General features: G+C 29.2%; 1 protein-coding gene across 20 annotated transcripts in view; it reads left to right on the forward strand.

Annotated features, from left to right (window-relative positions):
* LOC142319620 (abl interactor 2-like) overlaps positions 1-21,240 on the forward strand; it is a 57,705-nt gene that overhangs the window by 24,625 nt on the left and 11,840 nt on the right. For 3 of the 20 annotated variants that reach the window (XR_012755219.1, XR_012755221.1, XR_012755230.1), the window contains 2 exons: positions 9,198-9,425; positions 17,940-18,179. The exons of 8 other annotated variants lie outside the window; for them this stretch is intronic. The gene's annotated coding sequence lies outside the window, so the exon portion shown is untranslated. Of the gene's footprint in view, positions 1-453; positions 592-3,665; positions 3,788-6,445; positions 6,513-9,197; positions 10,139-15,683; positions 17,038-17,939; positions 18,180-21,240 lie in introns of those variants that run through there. 9 more of the 20 variants (XR_012755222.1, XR_012755224.1, XR_012755227.1 and 6 more) reach the window with 8 other exon arrangements.

Here is a 21,240-nt window from a genome sequence, read left to right on the forward strand (position 1 = left end):
ATAAAGAATTTGTTTTTAAATACGAATAAAAATCTTTATCTTAAAAAAAAAAATCGAAATTAAAAGAAAATAATTTCATAAAAAAACCTTTTTTTATAATTCTGATCTTAAAATCCTAAAAGATGTTAAAAAGAATCAGTAAAAGTAAAAACTATCTCTTTCTCACATTAATATTATTATTTTATTTATTTATTTTTAGTTTTTTATGAGATGACGATCATCAAATGCTTTGATCATTTTGCCCTTTGAGAATAGAAAATTGTAGCGTATGAAAAATCCCATGCCCGATAGGGATTTGAACCCAGGACTCCGGTTGATAGGCTGAGACGCTATCATTCCGTCACGCAGATCGGGTGATGAAATCTGTAATTAGCTCGAATGAACGTGTTACGGAATACTCGTGTGTTTAATAAGCAAATTACCGTCACTTGTTGAGGAACGTGTATTGATTTCAGTTTGTAAGAATTAGAATCGTTTGTCGTGATTGGTTATATTTTATTCTGTTTACGCAAAATTATTCACTGTTATAAAGGAACAAAGTTTCAATGTATTTTCAATAAAATCTAATTGAATTTGAACAAAACAGTAAAGGTATCTTAATGTTTTCTTTACTCGTATATATTTGTTACGCAGTCAATTTTTTTTTATACATAAATTATTAGATTTTACATAAATATGTATAACTTCATTTTTTTCCGGTAAACGTATAGGCTTTCGAAACATGAAGTAGGATACAGTAGAAAAAGTCATCAATTTGACATTTAACAAAGAATGAAACTATGCAATAAAATTTCACGTAATCTTGCTACTAATTTAAATATATATTACTGCATTCTATGCAACAGCAAAACCGCGTTTGATGATAACACATTCTTGCCCCCTTGCTGCTTCACAGCGTTATTATACATTTAAAAAAATCTGAGGTGGATATCACATGACTTTCTTGTACGCCTATTAAATTACATATAAAAATTTTTTGGCTGCACCTCATTTAAACTTATTTCATTTGAAGGTGAGGTACGATCCTCCAGTTCTTTAATAATGTGGACAGTTTCACAATTGCTAAAATATTAGTTTTTATTAATATCAAATATTTATACAATTATTAATTCAACAACCTTACCTGAAATACTAGAATAGAGTAAAAGTTCCTTTAGTACTCTTTAAATAAATTTAAGTTTACAAAATGAAAACAAAAACGATTAATCAGATGTTTCATAAAATCTGATTTAGAAGATGAATATGTAAGATACGAAATTTACGACAGGATTTTGTGAAGACGAAATATTTGATAGCTTTGTATTAGTAGATACCCGGCTACTTTAAGTAGCCGGGTATCTACTGACACAATCTGATAATAGAGTAATAGATAATATAGTTTCTGATAACAGAGATAAAATACGAAAAAGGAAAACAGAAGTTTGAATAAGAGATAACTGAGGCATTAAGTTATAAGAAATATGTTGAAGTTAAAGATTAGCAGAGAAAAAGCCAAGTAGAATAACTTCATCTATCTTCTTTGCGGAGTAGTAACATCTCGACCTTTCATCCGGAGGTCCCGGTTCGAATCCCTGTAAGGCATGGCATTTTTCACACGCTACAAAATTCAATATCATCTATCGGTATCTTTAAGGAAGCGTAATCCTGTTGTTACTGTAAAAATAAATAAATAATTTATTAAAAAAAAGCCGGCAAAAGAAAAAGTTAAAAAAAGAAGAAGGATTCTGATTCGGACCTATGTGCCTTCCCCTTTTAAGATCCAAATATTTTATTATTTAAAATTTCATTTGACCATAACTCTGGAACCGATGAAAATAAGTACCACTTGTGATATATCATTGAAAATTTCTCGATGAGGGCTTATTACTGCAATTAAGAAAAGTCCAAAATCCAAAAAATTGGATTTTGGGCTTTTTTAGATACTTTTGGTCGATTGCAATCAAAAAGAGAGGTACACAACTAGATGTTATAACAGTCCTAAATTCAAAATCTCAACACCCTACGGCTAATCGTTTTTGAGTTATGTGAGATACATACATACATATCATATATACCTACATGTCACCCCGAAACTAGTCAAAATGGATTCATTCCATTTTGACTATATGAGTGATATTTAAAATAAATACAAAATGGTATTAATTAAACGGTGATATTTAAACTGGTAGTGGATTAACGGAGTAGAATACAGTTAAGTTAATTTTATTGGGTAAAATAATGAATCGCAACTAAGCTTGAATTACAGTAACAAAAAGCAATGACATACTGTTGACTAACGAATCGTGAATCTTTACTATACGATTAATACCATCTAGTGGTGACTTACAAAACTGAGATGTGATCTGGACATAGTGATAATGTCTGCAGGGTATGTAACAAAATTTAACCCGCAGTTTAGGTTTGATGTCCAATAACTTTGTTAAATTGCCAATAAACAAATAAAATTTCACAAACAAAATTTTTTAGAGAATTTTTATTCTGAGAAAATCAATGTAAGTAATGTTAACTGAACCCGAGAAAGAAACTTGCTTACAAATTAAAAATAAAACAGACAAATATGTATATACTCAATGGGCAACTAAAATATAATGCACACTGGGTTGTAAAATGAAGAAACCTCAAATGCCTGTGTGCATAACTGGGATGTAACATACATTATGTTTGTTACCTGGCTGTTATGTATTCACATTGAATACATTTTAATTAATAACTTTAGAATCCGCACACCGTATAACTTTTTCCTAACAAAAGATTTGATACATCGTTTATATTTACACATATATTAACTTTTAAGTTGCTAATACAACCAACACATGTTGTCTCTGGTGAATCTTTAGAGAATAAAAAAAAAACAAAATCCATTAATAATGTGTTAAAAAGAAAATAACAATGTGTTTAAGTTAAGGGCTCTACAAAATATAGAAGAAATATTTACATGATTACTTGATTTCATGTTTGACTTTACTGCCCGCCAAAATATTGGGCGATTTTTATTTAAACGTTTATTGACATAATTAGATAAGAAACAATAACATATAAATAAATCTTGAATTGAATAAGTTTTATAAACATATAAATTAATTAAACAAATAGAAACTTGTATAAGTTCTATGAGTAAATAAATCAATAGATTTGAACTGAATAAGTACGTAAAATAGATCTTACAATAAAGTACCTTGAACAAGTAGATTCCTTAAATAAATAGACGCATAATTAAGTAAAAAGTAAATTAAATAAAGTAATTAAGACACCTGATTAAGTAAATATTTTTAAGAAATAAATACCTTAAATAAATAGTTTCCTTGTTTAGACAGATACCTTGATTGTAAGTACTTGTTCAATTCTTTAAGACTGGCGATAAGTATAGTTTGTGTATTGATCTACAAAGTATTTCAGAATATGTTTTGACGTTTGCAAAACATACTAAATCATCTGATCCTAAAAATGTTTTTACTGTTAAGCCATGTTTTTCCTGTAAAGGAGGAGTATTTTCATCTGATATAAGTACTTTTTCCTTCACAAGTGTTCCTCTTAGGAGTTTTGTCATTTGTTACATTGTAATTAGTTTAAATAATCCTTAGACCATTTATTCCAAATGGATTGGATATATTTTTACATTAGTTGTCTATGGCCTAAACGATTTATAGAAATTTCAATGAAATCAGGTTCAGGAATTGAGGTAAGAGGAGATCAAATAAGAAAATTTTCAGAGGTTAGTGCTTGTGGATCTCTTGAATCAAAAGATACAACATATAATGGGCATGAATTTAAACAAGCTTCGATTTACGTAAGTACAGTGTATAATTCTTAAAAATTAAGAATAGATTGTCCTATTTCATGATAAAGATGAAACTTAACACTTTTTATGCCACTTTCTGACAATGCACTGAAATGCGAGGGTGAAGCAGGGATGAATGTCCAATTTATACCTTGCGATGTGGCAAAGGACTAAACATTGTATTGAAAGTCCTTTGATTTAAATATTATAAACAATGAATGGATTTTGTTTGTAGCCTTAAAGTTTGTTCCATTATCGGAAGATTTTTGATTTGGTATACCTCCATGAGAAATGAAGCGCTTCAATGCATGCGGCAATGGATACTTCTGATGTTAAGTTGGATATTAATTCCAAATGTATAGCCTTAGTTGAAAGACATATGAATAAGCATACATAAGTCTTCGATATGGTCTTTTATCTGCCTGCAATGCTGAGTCATTAATGGACACTGTAATTGACAACGAAACAAGAGAACGGGTTAGACGGAGTAACTCAAACAGATGTTAATTGTCCAAGTTGTTGATTTAATCTTTTAGCACTGAAACGAAAGCATTTTATATATTTTTTAATAATGAATTTTAGTACATGATCATATCAATGATATTCCAGAATCATCCATATAAAGAATTGTGAACTAATTGAATGCCACAATGTAAAAGATGCAAATATTCACTTTCGATTTTCATTTCATGAAATATTTAAATATTAATGTGAGTTAGTGAATATTAAATGTGTGTGAAATATTAAATATTAATATTTAATATTAGTGTGAGTTAGGATGTAAGATAAATCAATTTTTATTGTTATATGATAGCTTGAAATTCTAAAGGTGATCCCCTACAAGAAGTATGCCTGATGAATCTATAAATGGATCAAGAGAGAATAATTTACTTTGTTTTGAAATCTGTTGCCCAGATTGAATGCCACTGATTTCTGAAATAGAGTACTTTAATTGTGATAATCATATGAGAATATTAAGAGTATTATTTAATTCCTTAGTGGATAATCAATCAATGATTCTTTCAGAGTAATCTGATTTAGGATCCTGAAACAAAAACTAAAGGTTCGAATTAATCTAGATAATGACAAAAGATCTTTAGTAATTGAGTAATGTAGGACCAAACAAGAATTGAATTCCTTTACATTCTTCTGTATCATACTCAGGTGCCTTCACCGGAGTAAAGTCATCAGATAAAAAATTATTATTTGCCCAGTATATTGAATCTTGTAAGAACCAAAAAGGACCATGCCACCGTAAATTAAATTCAGAGAAACAACCTCAAGGTAGGATATCAGCAGGATTGTTAGATGAGAATTGATATGGTGCCATCTGGCCGTAAAATTAAACTGTAGAATTTTTTAAATCCTATCAGTAACAAATACCTTCTACCTTGATGATTCATAATGAATACAATGAAGTGCAATCATGGAGTTGGAATACAAAGTAATTTCGTAGATATTTAAAGGTGTAATCACTTGATTAGTCAAATGTACTAGTAGTAAACAAATACAAACTCGAGTCTTTGTAGAGAGAACTGTTTATGTAATGTAACTGTAGTCTTTGAACAGAGTAGATTGGATGAAATTTTTCATTAAAATAAATAATTCTGACATTTATACAACGCGCATAACTTCTAAATGATGCATCACCATATTCAAGAATTTTTAAAGATTTAATAAAACTTTTTATTTGATCTATTAATGAAAGTGTTGCTGACTAATCTTAATTGATGTATAGATCTTTCCATTGTAACAATAAATTATCAGGTAAGCTGTCATCCCAATGACATTTAATTTACCATAATTGTTGCATTCAATGTTTAAACAAGAATACTACCAGCCCAAACAAGCCTAATGGGTCATAAATTTCAGTAACAACAGAATATTACTTTTAGTCAGTATGTTCAGTAAATTCAAATATCCTTTTGTCAGAATGATTGTTACATAAAATACCTAATGCATTACACTTTCACTTTATTTTTTAATACTAAGAGCACATATATAATTTTAATTATCGTCCTGCATGAAGATAGCAATCCTGCCATTTTCTCTACTATCAACAAGGTGGTTTCTCGCAGAAATAGCCTTTGAGAGTCACTGCATTTTCTTGTAGAAAATGTGTTTCCTAGAAGCACATTACTAAAGGTTCTTGGGCACGTACAATACCCTAACATCTTCAGTCAGGGAAAGACCACAGACATTCCACTGAATAATGTTCATAGATGGAAGTAACTATATATATATAAAATTACAGATATATAAGATTTATTTATAGATGATTCTGATTTTCTGTTGTAAATAGCACTGTGTACAGATTATTTGTCAAATATTATTCGATTTTTCTTTCTTGTGTTTATAACTTTTACAAAGTGCTTGGCTTTTTCGGGAATATCATTCCCTACCGTATCGTCGAAGAGACCTCATGATGGTGATGCAGATTTTGAAGCCTGGGATAAAGACATTGATGTTTTGATAGATCTCTTTAAAGGGATGTTTTAGTTTGCTGTGAAGGTGGAGTAATGGGGATTTTATTTGGTGGTATAGCGATTAAAGTGGTTTTTGGCAAACCTCCATCAATCTTTTCACTAACAATACCTTTTTTCTTGCCTGAACTCTTACTTACTTAGCAGGTTTCATACTGTTTATTACCTGCATTTGCAAGGGCAATTTAGATAATGATAAAGAAGCTACAATCGCTTTACATTTCTTTACTTCATCAAGTTTACTTTTGAAGGTATGGTAAATAATAATTTATTTTAATTAGTTTTATAATGTAAAATATAAAATAAAAAAATATATTTTTTTTTTAAGCCATCATTTAATGATTCTTGATTGTATGATAATTTTTAAAAAATATTTATTCAACTTGCAAATAAACATGCATTTTTAGTCATTATCTAAAGATGGTTTATATTTATTACTTTTGGTTTTTATTAATACTTTTGTCTTTTTAATTCTTTTTCTTATACCATTTATCAGAGTTCTTATCATATGAGTTTATCAGAGTTATCAGTGTTGAATCATCTGATAAAGGATTAAAGGAGCAGAAAGAAATTTATATGTTTTCAAAGTAGGCTTTGTACTGTAATTAGAATTTAATAGAGAACTGAAAACAAAAATAGTGAAATACAATTGATGGTATACAATTCAATTACTATTTTATGTAGGAGAAGTAAGACTGAATACTGAATAAGCTTTACACAAAATTTATTTATTAATACTTAATACGTATGCAAAAGTATGGAAGGATCTTCATAAGGTGGCTTTTGGGTTCTATGGATTTAAGGTTCTTACTTAAATAAATGTTTAATAGGGTCATAATACACAAGAAAAACAAATTATCCAAAAGGTTTAATATGTACATGGTAGGAAAAATTCCAATAATAGTATGAACTGAATAGATAGTAAAGTATTTTTAAACAAATTATTTAAGTAATATTTAATAATTCAAAATGGGGAAAAGTAATTAAGACTATTTTTCTTCATCACTGTTTGACCATTTTGAAGCAGCTGCATCCAAATATAGTCATTGTAATTGATCTTCAAGACTTTACTCCTTTGATATACATTTGTATTCCTCAGACATTAAATTTGAGATATTTACTGATGTTAAGAGACCCCTTGCCAACCCAAGCCTTCATTTGATTAAGATTGAAACTAATGATTTCTGATTATATAAATGATAACTAACTATTTTCTGACTTTAAAAAAAAAAAAAAAAATATATATATATATATATATATATATATATATATATATATATATATATATATATATATACTGTTTCAACCATTCTTTTTCAAAACTTTTTAAAGTTTTGAAAAAGATTATTTTCAAAATTAATAAAGATCTCAATCATGCCGAGGCCTCCTGCTGCCACCCCTTCTACAGTTCTCTTCAATTATAAAGTTCTAATGAACCTTGAAATTAGCATACAATTAATATTTGAAAAAAGTAATTACTGGAGTTTACATTTATAAAATTAAACTTATTTTTATACAAGTATTTTCATCAACATGTCTTATTGTTTTAAAAAATCCTGATGTGCACAAGCCCATTATTTTTGTCAGTTATGTTTTTTATCACTCAACCACAGTACCAATTTTAATAAAATTTATGTGAATAATTACTCATAAAGCTGATTAAAATATTCCATTACTTCTCCTTCCTCTTTCTTTCCTGATATGTATGTTGCAATCTGTTCAATTAGTGTTCAATAAGCAACCCCCCCCCTCCATGGCCCAATGAGATGAGAATGATATGTATGACATGTAAATGAGGTGTAGTATTGGACAAACTCAGGCCAACCATTGCTGAGACATGTGGTTAATTGAACCCCAACCATCAAAGTATACTTGTATCCACTGTTTAGAATTAAAATCTGTATAAAAGCAACAAACGTTTTCTAGGATTTGAAACTCATAACCTTCTGATTTCAAAAATCAGCTGTTAAACAACCAATTTGCAACTAGTTAACCACTAGACCAGCCTGGTGGCTCTGCAACTTTTAACATGAAATATTTGTGGGTAGGCATTCTTCTAATTGTCATTGTTCAAGTGATTCTTCAATTTCATAATAAAAATTAAAAAGTTGTACCTTGTGTCTATTTGGAATTTAAAATTTTTTTTTAAGACCAATATAATTTGCAGCTTCTAAGGTGATGTTAAAGAAATGATCTCTGCCTGGATAAACCTGGTTTTGATGTTTCAAACTTCCTTTTACAGCTCTGATGATAAAGGTACCTTCAAAAATATTTAGGCAACTAACAAAGGTTTGTTTTTTTATTTATAGATTAAATTTATAGGTGCAGGATAGGATTCCAATATATTTTTCTATATGCACATATAATAAATATAAAATAAAAATATGTAGGCCTATTTATTTTGCTATAATTTTTATATTTAATATTTTTTTATATACATTTTACTTAATAAAGTAATGAAAAGTCAAAAATTCCTGACTGAACATATTTTTCCTTCATTCTTTATGTTTGTAAATGTTCATCACGCATATTAATAACAATCTGTGAAATATATTATGATTATGATTACTGTTAGCCTACAGACATTTTATACTATCCATATGATTATATCAGTTTGTTGATTAATTAAATTAATTTAGTTGTATATTAATTCTGGATTTATTTGTAATATTTTCTATTAAACATTACAAAACAAACAAACATTATTTGATTTATTGTTATTTTCATCTCAATTATTAATAATCTTTATTATCAATAAGTGAATATTTTGTACAAGTGAGTTTTTTGTTTTTTTGTGTATTAGTGACTAATTACAACATATACATTTATACAGTTTTATATATATGTATATATATATAAATTTAGATTTTCATTTTTTTAATAATTATTATTTATTAAAATTAAACCTTTAATTAATTTCAATGTTTTTATTTTAGTTTCCGCTGAGTTCTGAAATAGAAGTTAGCTCAGTAGCTGTTGGGCATATCATAAAACTACCTTACAATAGTGAAATTAAGAACAGTTCTTTGAGTTATGAAATTAAAACTACCATTTATCAAATACCACCGCCTCAGAAAATAAAAATTTCACCATTATGGATATATGTTCTCTCTGTTTTTACTGATGTTGGAATAATCATCGCATTGGTTTATTTATTATATAAAGTTTGTATACATTATTTTACATCTTATCCAATTTGAAATTTGATTCAAATTAAATATTGTTGACATTCAATTTCTTTTTTGTAGTGATGGATTAGGCATATGAACAAAATCCTTACAACTGTGCCAAATATTTTTGCCGTATAAACACTAAGCATGTGTTTTTTTTTATAGTCATCAAAATTTTTTTACATAAATTAGTACTTTTAATAATCAGTGTATGAGATTTAAAACAGCTTCGGACCTAAGATGCAAATAACAAAAATAGGTCTGTTCACGTTTATGCTTTGACATTTAAATTTACGTAAATGTTACTATTGACACAATTGTTTTTGCAGTATACAGTAATTAAATACCATAGACTATTTTTGAGTATATACACAGATTTATTTAATTCTTTCATATCATTTAGGGTATACTATTTGCACAAATTTTTTTTATAGTCAGCATCTGTTGAATTTTTGTTTGTAATTTGCAAATCAAACTGTCTCAGTACTACTCACTTTAGCATTGTTTCTTTATATATAAATAATATTTCTCATTTTTCCTACTGTAATGAATTATGTAAATCTCTGTACGTTGTAGCTTTTATTTAATTTATAAGTGGATGGAACATAATTTATTCATAACAGCATCTGTGAGTAAATTCTCTTAGTATGTATTTGTCTGATTAACAGTTTTATAATACTATGATCTAAATAAAGAACTATATTTTTATCATATTTCAAACATATCACTTAATGAATAGTATTAAATCCATCTTTTACACTATTACCTGTGTAGTACATAAAAAAATCAATTATATTCAAGTTTTATCACATAAAAAGCACTTTTATTAAAAAAAAAAAACTAAAGTGAAATAACACTGATAGTAAAAAAAAAAAACATTTTTTTAATGTTTCTCTAAGTGTGATACCATTTCTTGAATTACTTTTTTTCGTACATTACAATTGCAAATACAATTTTTCTATCACGCTTAGTTTTAAGTGAATTACACTTCAAAAAAAATTAAGGAAAAATATAGTTAAAATCTTTGCATGGCCATACCTGTGTTAGAATGATTTCGCTGATGCTTTTCTTTTATAAATAGCCATCCTAAATTAATTTCCAACAGTAATCAGCTAGCATGTAAGTATTCCATTTCCCTTTATATAGTGGCTTTCCATCACCGAAATGTCTTGGTGGAAATGTTCACAGTGTTCGTCACTTATGTCTGAGGTGGTCTGGCAAAAAATCCAGATGTGAGTGGAGGAAATGTATTTTCAAAGACATATTACATCCCATAGCTTGGATGTCCTATTCGCAAAGAAAACACATGTACGTAGTATAGCCTAATTGCATGTCTAACAAAATAGCAATAACTTTCAAATCATCACATATGTACCAGCTATGTTTTTATAATATATTTTTTCAAGAAATATAAGAATGCTAATGATGAAGAAAGTAAAAGGAACTATCGGCAATTAAGAAATGCTATAAATAGGAAATGCAAACTGGCGAAAGAAGAGTGGATTAAAGAAAAGTGTTCAGAAGTGGAAAGAGAAATGAACATTGGTAAAATTGACGGAGCATACAGGAAAGTTAAGGAAAATTTTGGGGTACATAAATTAAAATCTAATAATGTGTTAAACAAAGATGGTACACCAATATATAATACGAAAGGTAAAGTCGATAGATGGGTGGAATATATTGAAGAGTTATACGGAGGAAATGAATTAGAAAATGGTGTTATAGAGGAAGAAGAGGAAGTTGAGGAGGATGAAATGGGAGAAACAATACTGAGATCTGAATTTAAGAGAGCATTAAAAGATTTAAATGGCAGAAAGGCTCCTGGAATAGACGGAATACCTGTAGAATTACTGCGCAGTGCAGGTGAGGAAGCGATTGATAGATTATACAAACTGGTGTGTAATATTTATGAAAAAGGGGAATTTCCGTCAGACTTCAAAAAAAGTGTTATAGTTATGATACCAAAGAAAGCAGGGGCAGATAAATGTGAAGAATACAGAACAATCAGTTTAACTAGTCATGCATCAAAAATCTTAACTAGAATTTTATACAGAAGAATTGAGAGGAGAGTGGAAGAAGTTTTAGGAGAAGACCAATTTGGTTTCAGGAAAAGTATAGGGACAAGGGAAGCAATTTTAGGCCTCAGATTAATAGTAGAAGGAAGATTAAAGAAAAACAAACCAACATACTTGGCGTTTATAGACCTAGAAAAGGCTTTCGATAACGTAGATTGGAATAAAATGTTCAGCATTTTAAAAAAATTAGGGTTCAAATACAGAGATAGAAGAACAATTGCTAACATGTACAGGAACCAAACAGCAACAATAACAATTGAAGAACATAAGAAAGAAGCCCTAATAAGAAAGGGAGTCCGACAAGGATGTTCCCTATCTCCGTTACTTTTTAATCTTTACATGGAACTAGCAGTTAATGATGTTAAAGAACAATTTAGATTCGGAGTAACAGTACAAGGTGAAAAGATAAAGATGCTACGATTTGCTGATGATATAGTAATTCTAGCCGAGAGTAAAAAGGATTTAGAAGAAACAATGAACGGCATAGATGAAGTCCTACGCAAGAACTATCGCATGAAAATAAACAAGAACAAAACAAAAGTAATGAAATGTAGTAGAAATAACAAAGATGGACCACTGAATGTGAAAATAGGAGGAGAAAAGATTATGGAGGTAGAAGAATTTTGTTATTTGGGAAGTAAAATTACTAAAGATGGACGAAGCAGGAGCGATATAAAATGCCGAATAGCACAAGCTAAACGAGCCTTCAGTAAGAAATATAATTTGTTTACATCAAAAATTAATTTAAATGTCAGGAAAAGATTTTTGAAAGTGTATGTTTGGAGTGTCGCTTTATATGGAAGTGAAACTTGGACAATCGGAGTATCTGAGAAGAAAAGATTAGAAGCTTTTGAAATGTGGTGCTATAGGAGAATGTTAAAAATCAGATGGGTGGATAAAGTGACAAATGAAGAGGTATTGCGGCAAATAGATGAAGAAAGAAGCATTTGGAAGAATATAGTTAAAAGAAGAGACAGACTTATAGGCCACATACTAAGGCATCCTGGAATAGTCGCTTTAATATTGGAAGGACAGGTAGAAGGGAAAAATTGTGTAGGCAGGCCACGTTTGGAGTATGTAAAACAAATTGTTGGGGATGTGGGATGTAGAGGGTATACTGAAATGAAACGACTAGCACTAGATAGGGAATCTTGGAGAGCTGCATCAAACCAGTCAAATGACTGAAGACAAAAAAAAAAAAAAAAAATTTTTTCAAGAATGTCTTTCATCACATCATATGTCTTTCAAATTAATACCATAAGCAATTGATATCGAAGGATATTTGTTACCGTTATGTAGTAGAACCACTTTTAAACTATACTATGAAAAGAAGTCAGTCCTTAGGTTTATGAACTTGTCCAAAATACAACATAAGCTCATCAATGTTGGTGCAATAAACCAAATTATTTTCATCAATAAAGTACTGAAAAAGTTCTTTTTGTTGGCTTCGAAAGTCTGAAATTTTTGTATTTTTTTGAAGTAAATTCCAACCTTGCAGTTTTGATCATAATAGTTCAGCTAAATTTTTGAAAAATTTAAATCCATAACCAAGTCATTTAATTTACCTTGTGATATAAGATGTGGCTTATTGGCAGATAATTCAAAATCAAAATCATTGTTGTCTTCTTCAGTACTGCCTGATTCTTCATTGCTGCTTTCGAAACACATATTCACAGGTGGCTCAGGAACTGGAATAATTTCACTGTGAAGTACAGGCCTGATTGCAGATTGCATTGAAGGATATTTTACAGTATGTTTAGATTTTTTAGAAATTCCAGACACATTATTAAACTAAAGTAACAATCGGTTACATGATCCTTTGGTTCACGCCAAACCTTAGGTACACCAAATGGCAAAGCCTTCCGTGTACCTTTCAGCCATCCACTTAAATATACAAAACAATTAGTGTATAACACATGAGGAGCCCACATCTTGTCCTGATCGCCAATTTCACACTGAAAGTACAAATGATATGCTTTTTTAATTAAAATTGTAATGTTTTTTCTATTCGATTTTATGGTAAACTTACCACATATATAACAAAAGGCATTCACATCATTTACACAATTCTAGGCATTATGACACTGCACTGTTAACAAACTTAAGACAACAATAAGACTGAACAAAATCAATTCATTCTTAAATCCAGTGCTTAATACAAAAAACACAGCTGTGATTTCAGCTACATGTTTTGACCTGCACAGACACGATTAATCTTACCCATGAAGGCTCGCTCTTCAGTATTAGATATGTCATATATGTGACTATGATATGATTTAATTCTTTGTCTAGTATTGTTTATTTATAGCTTACAAATTATGTTATAAAAGTTAAACAATAAAAAATGAGCTAACAAAATACAATATAGAAGCTTAATATGCTATCTATACATTGAAAAATGAAAAACATCCTTTAATTAAAATTTTAATTTTTTTCAAAAATAGTGGGTAGTAGGAAGATTCTGAGTTCATATTCAGTTTCAGCATCAAAACACAGATTAAAATCATGTATCGCGTGTTAGGAAACAAAAATTATGTTTATCAGTGAAATCATTTGGTAATTACAAAAGCAGAAATAGTAGACTTCTTCTTGCAATCTACTCTTAAGGGGCCTTGTTTGCCACAGTTCCAACAGACTGGTTGACCCTTGTTCTTTGAAGCTACAGTAGGCAATCTTCAGTCTCCCTTTGTAGTCGTTCCAATAACTGGCGCCTTCACGGAAGTCTTACTGACCGCTGACAACCATTCTTCGATGATCAATATGGTAAGACAGTGTGCCGGCTGCCTCCAGTCACAGAGCCTAAGCAAGAGCATCGTTGACTGACTTCCCCGACCCAATAAGAAGGCAATTCTTGATATCGGCGTCCTGTAGCCTGTCGATGAAGGTGTGTGCTGCCTCCTATTGAATGTATGCCGGTCGGAGCTCGTAGCTGTCGATAACGGAAGCGAATTCCTGCAGCGTCTCGGTCTTCTGGACTCGTCCCCGTAGTTCATACCTGTGGAAAGCCGCCAAGTTGAGCTGTCTGAAGCAACCCTTCAGTGCTGCAATGACTTTGTTATAGCCAGTGGTGGATGGTACACCCTGAAGAACTTCCGCTGTCTGGCCCTAAAGTGCCTGAAGATAGAAAAATAACTTCCGAAAGTGCTAGAACATAATAATTAATTACATTGGTTGGTAAGATGAATTATAATTTATACATTTTTATATTGTGTATATACCAACGGGTCATGCTAAATAAAATTGTTCTAAAACGAAACTTAACTCATCTTTCCTGGAATATTTATACTGCTATCCTCTTTATCTGTAGAACTAGATCCAAGTTGAAACGTGAGAATGATTAACAGAGTCCTTACATTTTTCCACAAATTCCTATCCTGGTCTGGTAATTCTTCTCATAGTAATCCTTTTACCTTTAGTAAAAGGATTTTTTTGGCCTCTTTCTGGATTCTTCCATTATTATATTTTCAACTACTTTCTTCTTAATTGGCAGGAATCCGTTACTCAGGTTCATTATACCGGTCTTGTTACACTATTATTATTTTTTTACTATATTTAATGTATTAGAATATTACATCCATGTTATAATTTTACTGAATTATAATCAGTGGTAGGTTTATTTTATGAAAAGGTAGGAGTGTATCTTGCAGTTGTATAACCTTTCAATGTTTGACTAATTTCCTCTCACCATATTTATTGAAAATAACTCTCCCATAAACATTGAACATTGTCCTCAAAGGTAAAGATTAAGTTAAATTAGATTAAAAAATTATAGAGATTATAATGTTTATGTTATCGTTTGTCAACTGCCAAATTGGATATCAAGAAACTTTTTATGATGCGAACATATGAAAGAAAATAGTAATGGTGTTACATTGCTATCATTACCACTAATGAAGGATGGATGGCTCCTTTTACTATTAAAACTAATATTACAGTTCTGCCTGATTAATAAAATTATCACAGTCAGCTATTCTCTTAGGATCTGTCTAGCACAGGATATCAGATAACTCTAGCTTAATTTCTTACTATTTTTACTTTATATCATAAAAATATCTTTATCGCTAAAAATAAATTTTAATCCAAATGAAGGATCATGATATAACTGTCTGAAGTACTAACTGCAGAATTCAACAATTAGAGATATGATTTACATTGTCCTATCACATAATATTTATAACAATCAATTTTTGCTACTATATGAGGATTTACAGGTGGTGTTAATTTTGTTCTGTTTGTTTCTTCCTCAATGGCAGTTCTCAGCCACCCACATTATCAACTGATACAGCTCTCTGAACTTCTACAGTACTTGTGTAATCGCCACATATGACAGGATTTCTATGAGAATTTTGCTGATTAAAACAGACTTCATATGAACTTTTTCCTGGACGTCAGAATGATCATTAATGATTCCTTTAACATTTGATATATTCCAGCATTGTTTTCTTATACCTGTAAAAGGAGATATTGATTAAATTTATTCCCATAAAACTAACAAATTAAAATAAGAATGAAAATAAATGTACCACCAAATACCTTCTGAACTCTAATCATATCTATAACTCTAGTCATATCTCAAATCATCAAATTTTCATTAATAAAGATTTTAACTGAATTCAGGTCATTGATCAATCGATCAACACATACAGTAAATAATTTTGTGTTGACCAAAAGTGATATAGCAGCATGTTTCATTTAATCCAGTTTTGCCCCGCACAAGTCAATTGAATTTTAAAAAGGAATAAAGTAACTTATTTTCTAACATTATGTTTATACTGACCACTTACTCTGATATCTTAAAATTCAAAATCAGGTGCAGTGTTCACTATTTTTTAGAAATTTATTTTTGCCACATCTTATATGAAATTTTAAACTTTCAGAGGCTTTATCTTGTTTTTAAAAGAGTGAATTCCATCACTTTGACACCTAAGATCTATTTAAATATAGATTTATTAAACAGAGATTAAAGCCTACTGAATTCTGAAAAGAATTTTTTTTGTGAAATCTTCAGGGATAGTTGTTCCACTCTCTGTAACAATTTTATTTTATAAATAATGCTGTTGAAAGGTTTAAGAAAAAATCTTTCTTCAAAAGCAGAAAAAATTCAGTAAATTTGTTACTTCTTTTTCTGGAGAGTAAATTTTTACTACTTTTTCTGGAGAATTGATAGAAGAGGTTCTGATGTTTTTTTTTTCTAAAAACTAAGTTACGTTTATGCTTAAGTAGAAAATAAACAGCCATGATATTAATCTGTTTTATAAAAAAGATTTTTTTATAAACTCTAGCCACTTAAATGGCTAGCTTGGTGAAAAGCAGAGCAGAGAGACTGGTTGTAATCCTTTCTCTACAAATCTGGTGAGGACTATTACTGCCTAATCACATCCTGCTCCCCACCAGAAAAATATTTGAAAATAGGAGTACCCAAAATAAGAAAAGTGGAAGAAACAAATTTGAGTTGCGGTAACCAAGGATTCCAGAGTTTCAGATCAGAGATGTAATGGCATAGTGCGAATATGTGTAAAGATTATATACAGGTATGTGCATGAAAAGAATTAATAACTAACCTGATTTCTATGCTACACTAGAATCACTGAAAAAATAAAATTATGTGTTAGTGTGAATGGTGGAAATCACAATCGTTGAACTGCTTTATGAATGTCACAAAAACAGTACTAAGTTCAACTTTCATTTGACTTTGTTTCCTTTTTGATATTTATAGTATTACAAATTTATGCCATAAAAAAAAAGAAATGCTTTCAATAAACAATTGTAACTACACTTTCCTGGTCAGAAGTGACAAACAAAATTAATATAAACGCAGTATAAAATGTAAAATATTAATTATATATAAGCTAAAAGCAAAAAATTAAATTAAAGCTATAGAACAGTGCACATTCAAAAACGTGATTACTTGCAAAAGATATGTATGATCTACCTCAGGATCAATTGCCTCAATGATCTAGTTCAGTTATAATGCTATATATATGTTTTTTTAATATGAATATGTTTATTAGGACATCAGTAAAACTAATTAATTTTCTTCAATTTGCCTCTAATGTTCTGAGAATGTATCAACTTAAAATAAAATCGGTTTAATGTAATGTATAATGTTTAATTGTTTGTTTAATCATTCACTAAATTTTATTTAAAGATTTTAGATGAACTTCTTAAAAACGAAATAATGCTACGTTCAAGTATGTTTTTACCATTGTAGGAAAAAATTCCACTTTACCCACTTAAATAAGCATTGTGATTTTGAAAGTACATTCATTTATTCTGAAAATTTTTAGTACCGACCTTGAATAGCCTGTTAATTATAGTTTAATAATAATTACTTATTTCCCTAACTGATATAATAATACAGAATCTTATCAGTGTTGAATTAATATTGATGCAGTGACCAATTATGATTAACTACTTAGTGAAAATATTTCAGGTAAATATGAATCCCTTCTATATTAACATCGATGATTAAAGTTACGACCATCTAAATGACGATCACAAAGTTCTCTGTTTGAAGAAAGAATTTTGTCGAAATGTTAATTAAGTTTTTATTGTTACTTTTATTATGGTGATATATCTACAGCAGAAGATAAAGCTTTAAAAAGGATAAATAATATAGTAGAAGTGTTACCTAAACATCCAGAAGGAACAGTGGTATTTTTACACGGAGTAGGTGAGTTATAAGATTTTCGCTTATACTGCACACATATATTCAGCGGTAGAACTTAAATTAGATTCCTTAGTACTTACAAAACAAATCACATTTAGCAGTTTACAATATATTATAAACTTACAATTTAGTTTTCTTGTTAGCGGTGGTTGATTAAAATTACCAAAATACCATACGTGTAAAAACGGGTTTATCGGTAGTGTATAATGTTTTCTGTTAAATCTTTTATTAAATTCTACTTAAAGATTTGAAATAAACATGTTAAAAATAAAAGAAGACTGTTACACTCAAGTATGTTTTGCTACTGAAGTAAAAAATTCCACTTTACTCAGCTAAAGTTATGTATAAAGAGTATATTTAATATAAAATTTGTAATATATTTAATGTAAATTTCGTAAAAGCTAAGATCTTTGGGAGAGCCGAAAAAATAAATTTATCTAATGATATTTCAAAAATTAAAATATCATTCAGTCGCTGAAATAATGAATGCATTATCAACACGAATAATTCAATTACTCGCTGCTAGAGCTGTACGCAGAAGCTGACTCACTTAAGTCAGAGATGAGTAAATCTGTGTTAAAAATATTAGTAGTAAGTAAATTTAGTGAATCTAAGTACTTAGACTTAGTAACAAAAAGTACTTAGTACTTTTTTTTAATTGACATTGCAAATAAAAAATTGATAAGAGATATTTCTTTAAGATTTTATTTTTTGATACAAAAATAATGAATTATCAGTACGTGATTTAAGAAGGAAAAGACGTGTTAAAAGTAGTTGTTAATTAATTATTCGTTTACTGCTTATAGGTTTAAAAATATTAACAATTAATATATGGAAATTGTTCTTCCAATCGATTTTTTTGAAGCTACGCAACGCCATCAATGTAGTTACCGGTGGCATTATTGTAAATAACTTTTGTATTAAAAACGGTTTGGGAACCCTGTTTAGTACATAGTCAAACAACATATTTATGTTGCGTTTGTATCTTCACCGTATCGTTTTGATAAATGTTTGTAGTCTGCGTATTGTTGAAGTGTGTTTTCACACGCTCATCTCATCCTCTGAAGTAATACCTAACGGTGGTTTCGGAGGTTAAAAAAAAAGTATAAAATGTTGATCTTTGTAGCTTAGTGGTCCTCTGTCTTTCATCTGGAAGGTTCAAAATTTGAATATATCAGCATAGCATTTTTCATACGCTACATAATTCATATGTCATAAAATGACAGTAATTGGACCTGCTGCTTCGTAGAAAATTAATAAATAAAATTTGCCACACTGTTCCATTAATCATCCAGACAGTTTCTACTTCATTTGTGGTGAGGTAATATTAATCTCTCAGAGGAGAAATATAACTTCACAGATAAAAGAATCATATGAACATATGATTGATGTTATATATTTATAATCATATCATATATTTTGGATGTAAAATAGGTATCAGGACAGGTCCTGGCTCTTCATATTTGTTGCAGTACATATGTAAGACAGTTGACTGGTTGATTAAATTGTTCTTATCACATGATATTTGCAATTTCAATGCTTTGGAGAGAACTAAAGGATCATTTCACTTCCAGAATTGTTATTTTTGAATAATGAAAATATCAGGGACAACAGCTAAGACTAGACATTCTATTAAATATTCTAATATTCTCTCTACTATAAGACTAATGCCTTACAGTCTAGAACCTTTCCAATTCTAGAACCACCAAAAACATGGGATCATATGAAGATGAAGCTGTTGATGTCAGACTATTCAAAATGGGTTGGTCAAAATGGATATTTCTCTTGAAATCTGAAAACCAATATATTTCGCGATTACAATACTTCCTTTACTTCATACAAGGAAGTAAAAAGTGAATATATTATATTCATTCATTATAAAAAAAAGTTTTATGTTTATTTTATAGTATCACATTTTCGCTATTTTTCAACTTTTTACAAATTTTGAAATTTGTGATTTGCGAAAATTCCTGACGTGATGCCAAAAAATGAAGGTTATTTTTGAATTCAGCGCTAAAAAATACATAGAAAGCAATTATCAAAAGTTAAAATATCCCACAACCCAAATTTTGTATGTTTGTGTTTAGAGGTACATACACCTCTGCAGTTTTGTGTGTGTGTGTGTATGTATATATATATATATATATATATATATATATATATATATATATATATATATATATATATGTGTGTGTGTGTGTGTGTTATTATTTTATAGAAATCTATTTGTATCAATGAAGAGATCTCTGCTAAACCAAAAAATGAAAATGACAACATCAAAAGCAGTAGTGTTAATTAACTGTTTTTAACAAATAATATTATAATTTTCTACTTGCATGTAACTTACTAATTAATTTACTAACACTGACCTAAATACAATAAAATAATATTTTATCTTAAATGTTATAAAACTATTAAATTAAAATTTTGAAATTTAGTAACATAAAGTAAAGAAAAAATATTATAATCCCTGTTTTAGGGATATTTTTTATTTACTATTTATCATAACAAAATTTATTTGTGTTTTTTTAAACGCGAGTTTTAATTTTGCATTTATTATTTGAAAAAACTGCTGATTTAGCATTCTCTGTTTGATGAAGAGTGATAGTTTAGTCTCACCCGATGTTAGGTGTTATGGTGTTTTCCTTTTACTATTGGTTTTCATTATATAGAAGTATTCTTCATTTTTGCGGAGGAAATATGAAATTAAATACTTTTTATATAATCGAACTGGATATGTGATTGAAGTTGTAGATGTTTATTTAGAATAAATAAGATGGAATTACAAACCATTAAAATGTATAGTTTCATTCTGTATGAATTGTATAAAAATGTTTTAGATTTGTCTCCTATCTGTGTTTGCATTTGCAAGTAATTGGCATAGTTTGACCATGTTAAATAAATGTACCAGCTCTTTTATACATTATTTGAGATACATCCTGTATAAAATACCAACTGATTCAACGTAAAAAAAGGAACAACCATTACAAATAATTAATTTTTAATCTTATTAAAGAAATATTTCTGTTTTTTATCTCACATATACTGGTTATTTTCCATTTCT

This window comes from Lycorma delicatula, chromosome 2 (assembly GCF_047948215.1).
Source record: "Lycorma delicatula isolate Av1 chromosome 2, ASM4794821v1, whole genome shotgun sequence".
NCBI lineage: Eukaryota > Metazoa > Arthropoda > Insecta > Hemiptera > Fulgoridae > Lycorma > Lycorma delicatula.